Below are 7,091 nucleotides of genomic sequence, written 5' to 3' on the forward strand. Positions count from 1 at the left end.
GAGGGGTGTCAGCTTGTGTATATGCTCATCTCTGAGGAATAAAGAAGCCAGTGGAGGCCTCAGTATGACTGTATATAAGGAATGAACAGGAGAGAGAATGGTACCACAGTGTTTCAAAGCCACAGTGAAACATGGTGGTGGGAACATTAAAGTCTGGGCTGTTTTGCTTCCTCTGGACTTTGACACCTGCACAGAATTGACTACACCCCGACCGAGGAGAAGCACCACTCTATTTTTCCGAGACATGCTCCACCCTCTGGTTTGATCTTTGTGGAGAAAGATTAAAACTGCAGCAGGATAATGAGCCCAAACACACCTCGAAGCTTTGACACAACTACTGAAGACCAAGAAGACCAAGGAGTCCTGACCTCAACCCCTTAGAGTGCTGCAGGGATGACAGATTTTTGTAGACTAACCCAAAAGTTAGCATGGCCTTGGTTCCCTTGACAAAAAGCCTATTTGAATTTTTTGAATTTGATTTTGGATTATTACAGAATATAAACTCTGGCAAACACAAATTCATGATATTTATACATTTGGTTCAGAAAGATAATCTTCGCACATAAACACCACTTTTATGATTTTGTTAAATGCATTACCAGAGGTAAAAGGCTAACTTTAGGCTTTAAAGGAACATTGCAGTTGCATGACTTCAACGTCACAACCACTAAGCTTCTTACTAAACTATACTGTACACACTTTATTATAAATTGATCAATCTGCAAATTGTAAAGTTGGTGAGATTTGTTTGCAACTTAAGTCCTTCTCTATTTAGCCAATTCTTAGCAACCACCTTTCTTAAGACAAATAAATGCTTTGAAATTCACATGTGGGGTAATAACCGGAGTATTTATGTCAAAACATGAAAATCTCTTAAGCTTGTGTTAGCCACAGAACTTATTTCAGACAGTAAGCCTAACACCCATTGACTTTGAGACGAGGGACCCAGAAGTGTAAAAAAGCTTTCTGTGTTTTAGAACTCAGTCCTGCAGCGCTCTGTTGAACATGTATGGTGGCACTTGACATGGTGGTGGGAGGGATGCAGGGATAACATGAGTCAGCAGGTTTTACACAAACTGCCTAAGTGCATGCTTACATTAAAGCAAAAGGGGGACAAACCAAATACTAAGATGTTCAATAATTCATGAACATTTTCACTCAGACTGTTAAACTGATATTATCATCTGTTATATACTGTGGTATTACATTCAGCTGTACACTCTCATTAACTGTTGATGACGAAGGAATGTGTACTGTTTGGTAGATATGAGGTCGATTATGCGCATAATCACTTTTGTTGCTTCTCCTCTTTTTGTTTTAACCAGACGACAAACGACAATTTTGACAGGCTCAGGTTTTCTTTGCTGTAAACCTTTTACAAACTGATATCTTATTTGGAGCCGTCCAGTCAGGCAGCAAGTTTATGAGCCCGTTGGCTAACAATATATGCAGCAAATAAAAAAGCATCATTGTCTCCATCGGTGCCATCAGAGCTGAGTGATTAAAGCATTAATCTGACTAATCTGATCACAAAATGAACACTTGTCATTACTTCCCCAAAACATGTTGTAATGGGCGAACATGACCTTAATACATTCAGCATGTTGAATTACAAACAACAAAGATCATCTGCATTGTCCTTCACTGTCTCCTCTGTCATGTCAACATACACTAGGTAATCCACTCATTCATTTTTACTACAGCCATGTAGATTTAGGAGATTTTTTATTTTTTTTTGATCTGTCTGAAGTAGATGTTGTGCCTGTAATCCTATGTAGATTATGGTATCTACAGATGGTGACAGACCAAAAATGCAGCAGAGTTAAGATGCAAATACTAAATTATCTGTAGTCCTGCTTAATCTTCTCGTACATGTTGAATATTCATCGACGCCAACTGATGCCTTTGTTGATGCACACTATAAATATTACAAGCAAACAGGGAGGAGGGGTAAACAGCACCAATGAAATATTCCAGTCTGTCTTTTTCCGGCTTCAGAATCCCATTCTGATGTTAAATATAGGATGACAAATAGCGAGGAGCGGCAATGTGAACCGCCAGCCTGGGCCCCTTTGTTGCTGTTTAATGAGGGCAAAGCTGTCGGAGCAGCGCCGCTTAGATTGAGGACAAAAGTTGAACAGAGAGTAAGTGCGGTATAATCATATCTATTTTCTTGTTAAATGAAAGCTATTATGTTTGACCTCCACTTGACGCTAATCTCTGTCACAAACCAAAAAGTTTTAATTTCCATGTGCGTTTATGCACACCAGGCTCCAAATGAGAAAAACCAATAGAGTATAATGAAAGATAAATTAAGAACAAAAAAAGAGAGACAATTCCCCAAACAAGCGGGGAGATTTGAAGAGGGGAGGATGGTGGAACAGAGAGAGCAAAGTCTCTCTTTCTATTTCCGGTGAGTTAGGGGGTGGTGGTAATTGCAATAGTGAGTTTCAAAGTCACTCACTTCACAAAGGCAAAGCGGATTATGGGAAGCTGAACTTTTTCATGTCAGAGCTCTCGTCTTTTGCAGATGCCGTCCGTTGGACAGAAAAGAAAGTCATGACAGTAAATGGGTGCTGGAACCGCTGGCAAATATGGAAGGTCTGCGTGAAGGTTGATTAAGGTTCTCTTCAGATGTGGATGAATGAGTGACGGGCCTTGAACAAATCTCAGCAGGAAACTAAAGCGAACTGTGTTATGCTGTTAATCTGGGTTTCTTAGGCACTGAAAACTTTTTTTTCTCAGTCTTTGTCTCACTTGAAGTGTTGGGGTCGTACATGATCATTGCAACAGTTGTGGTCATTATACAACACATTTTAGGGTTGGCTGGGGCTCGGCAGGTAGAGCGGTCGTCCACTAATCACAGGGTCAGTGATTTAACCCCGGGCCCTGCATTCTACATGTCAGAGTGTCCTTGGGCAGATACAGATACTGAACCAGAAATTGCTCCCGGTGTGTGAGTGAGTGTGTGTGTGTGTGTGTGTGTGTGTGTGTGTGTGTGAATGGTTATTGCTTCTGATAAGCAGGTGGTGCCTTGCATGGTAGGCTCTTTCACCAGTATATGAATGTATAAGGTGATACTAGAAAAGCAGAGAAAGGAACTCTTCCAGGGTAAAAATGTACCTAATAAGGTGTCACAAAGGAAGCTGTGCCATATTACCCTTCCACCTTACCCATCCACTACAGCACCATCACACGTCATCACATACATCTGAGATACTACCCACAATCTAGAAGTGGATTACACAAAAATCACAGATTTGATTTCCACAAAATGTGGATGGAGAAAGGGTCTCAGCCCAGAAATAGACGCCGTTAACTTTAGGTGCAGATCAGGATAAGGGGAAGGATGTCTGTCTCCTCTTCTATCAGTCTCTCCTTTCACTCAGGCTCCTCCTTGGTGGACCACTGGCCACTGGATCCTCTCTCTCCTGGCTGTCGCTGCCTCACATACTTTACATGCTGGATCTCTATTGTCTCGATTGGCCCTGTCACTGATCGTTGCTTACCTCTGTTTTACATCAACACATATATGTATTCTGTCATTAAAATCTGTATTCTCTGTGATTTTGTTGTTCTGTACACTCAACATCTACTGCATGTCTGTTCTGGGAGAGGGATCTGTCCTCTGTGGCTCTTTCTGAGGTGGGGACATGAGGGCTAGCAGGGATGCTTCCCTTTTGAAATGAAACAATTCAAGGACTAAATTCAAGGGTTTGGATTAATCAAGTAATCAGGACAACAGTCCGCTGCAACAGGACAAATATAGAAAGAAATCTATTTATTTTACTTTGCTTAATGTAACATTACTGAGTTGGACTTGTAAGCACCTCTTGTTTGCTGAAGTCCATGCATTTTATATTCATGCACTGGACACGATATAACAAATCCAGAAGCTGTTTCCAGATTTGTGGTCGAACTCTTCTATTACGTTCTATTGCAATTCTGTTTGCAGGCTAAGAAAGGAAATCAGCTTATCTCGGAAGAGAAGAGAACTTTCAACCATCAGTGTGGTACACACCAGAATGGCCTCTGTTGAGAAGAAGGAGAATGTTAAGAATGTGTGTGATGGAGACGGTGGGGGCTGAGTCTAGAAGCATCTTGCTGGAGACGCTGAGATAAGTGGAGAAAGGATAAGAATGAAAAAGAGGATAAGTTAGAGGGAGCAGAAAAGAGCTTGGTGTTGCCGTCTTCAGCTAGTGTGGTCGGACATCAACTGCCTTCAGGTGGTCACCGCACCAAGAAGAACAGTTTCTAATTCAAATGAACTGAGAGACAAAGACAGTGTTAGAGACCCTTCAGCAGCGGTGGAAATCAAACCTTTATGACTGAGTGCTAATGATGTCCATTCATGGCTTTGAAGTCTTTTGTCATCTTTTTTTCACAGACTCTTTATTGTTCTACAGAATAAATAAATAATAACAATCAGTGTATTGATGTGGTTAAAAACTATGGCTTTAATGTGTGTTGCTGTCTTTCATATGTACGGAGGCCTGTAAATGCCCCTGCAATAATTAATTAGTTTGAATCATCATTAATATGTATTGACTGATGAGCAATGAAAAGTAATTTTTAAGTGATGAATAAATTCATTAGTTGAATTTGATTATTGGATGCGGTCCAGGAAACAGTTTACAATAAGGTACACAAAAATGTCAGTAGCTGCTAAAGAGTGAGGAGTGAATCAGGAATGACTTTATAGTTAATTAATTATTAATGAGTGATTCCTGAATAACTGTGATTCGAGGACTCTATAGTAGATAATGATGAGATACTGGAGAACAGACTGGGAGGTACTGCATTAATGAATCATTCATTTCTGACACGACACAAAGAAGTGATGTCTCATTAGTTACTCATTACTGAATCATTAGTTGCTGTTTTTTGTGTACCATCAAGTGAAGTGAGACATCATGAGTAGTTACCCAGTAGACTCATTAAATACTAATTACTAAATTATTAGTAATTTCTTTCCCCAGGAGTTCACAATTAGTTCATTAATACTTTAATAACAGACCAGAGACAGTAGGACTCTCATTATATTCACACCACATACACATTCATATTCACATCCAAGTCATATTGAGAAGCATTTGTGATGCTGATGCTTTAATAATAAATGTCAGCTGCTGACCTCGCTTTAAACCCGCTGCCCTTTGTTTTCAGCGCTGCTCAGGGTCTCCCTGCTCCTGCTCCTCCTCCGTCCTGCTCTCCAGACAGGTTCTGTCCATGTCCCCAGAAAAAAAGATATCCAATTGTAGTCCTTTTTGTATCAACATATGTGTTTAACAAAATATGCTACTGCTATAAAGTAAAATATGTGCATATTAAAATAATGTACCCTTACAGTGGTTAAATATATGTAAGGTGGAAACCTTGTAAGAAACACTATCATGCGCTGAGTGGGAGCTAGTGGTATTCATGTCAATAACTATTATCATTAAAGCATTTATTGGGCTCTCATTACCAGAAGTGTTGCATAAAAGCAATGTCTTTATCTCAGACTCCTAAAAAAACTTCTCAAACTCTATTGATCTTTCAGAAGGGTCACACTGAGTGGTAGGAACAACATTTAGGCCTCACATTCATGTCCTTCACCCGTTAAAAAAAGCAGGTGAGCTTGCCCAGGAGGTTCGGCTGCTGTCTGACAATTCACCATCCACAGAGACATGCTGGAGATTGGGGCCTGTCCAGAGGGATTCCTTTCACGATGGATCGGGGATCCCCTTTGTTCTCTGTGTGACTGTTGCGCCACTCATACGAATTCCTGAAAGCCTTGCACCTCCGTCATGTGCACATAACAAGCCTCTCCTTCCCATCCAATGAAATCTCCCAATGTTCACCATATACCATCATCAAGGCCTTAGGCGTCAGTAGGTGACGCTGTGACTATGATGATTAAAACATTTTCAAATTACGTCAGGGAAATTTTCAATACTATTCATTGATTATTGTGATAACTTTACCTTTTTAACACGACACAAACACACACACACACACGCACACACACACGCACACACACACACACACGCATGCACGCACACACACACACACACACACACACACACACACACACACACACACACACACACACACACACATGCAATCAGAGAAATTACTTTAAGAGGACCACAGCAGTTGTAGCCCATGGCACTGATACTATCTCTACCTCTCCTCCCCCACTCCCCAACTTAGAAGAAAACAAACACACACCTCTGTACACTCTCTCTGTTGACCCCACATGTTCCCTGCTGCCCCGACTTGCCCCGGTCTGGACTGGCTCCAGTCGACATGCCCTCCGGGCAGGAGAATGTGGGAGGGCAGGGGGTAGGGGGAGCAGAGTCACCCAGGATGGAGGCTGCTTAGTGTCACACACACACACATTTATATACACACATCAGTGATAAGAGGCGACATGTCTAAATGGTGTTGTCCAGGCGGGCCCTGCTGTAGACGTTCATGTGGCCTAAGGCGAGTGGGAGCGACAGCACACAGATTGTGTTCACTTCACAGCAGCAGTTTGTGTGCTGTTCTTCTTTGATGCTGGAGTTGAGTTCAGTTTCAATCGAGTTAGTTTCCTCCGGGATTTAGAAGGGTTTATTTTTATATTTAGTTTCATTTAGATAAGACTTTGAGAGGATGTATGTACAGATCATCTACAGTGAGCAACTTTACTTCCTTTTTTAATGTGAACTTTATTTGCATTGCAAAATCAAATATCTTACAAATTGGACCTTTAAGTACTTTAAGTACTGTGATTATCGTTTAGATTTTTTAAAGATTTTCTTTGCTTTCACTGTACAAGAGGACACTGTCCGCTCCCAGTGAAATAGGTAGGTAGTACAGAAGGAAAATAAATATGTCGATAAAAAGTGTAAAAACAGAAATAACAACATCTAAAATAATAAATAAGCATTTTATCATTATTGTTAATTTGTTTTGTTTTCTGTATACATTTATTTCAATATATTTATTTATGTATTTGCATATAAATGATGTGATTTTTTTGTGGAGTGTATACATGTTGAGATACAGCAACAGACAGATGTATCACTTTTTTAGTTAGTTAAATCTGAAACTTGCATGGAAAT

Source organism: Pagrus pagrus (genome assembly GCF_965226575.1).
Source record: "Pagrus pagrus genome assembly, chromosome: 5".
Taxonomy (NCBI): domain Eukaryota; kingdom Metazoa; phylum Chordata; class Actinopteri; order Spariformes; family Sparidae; genus Pagrus; species Pagrus pagrus.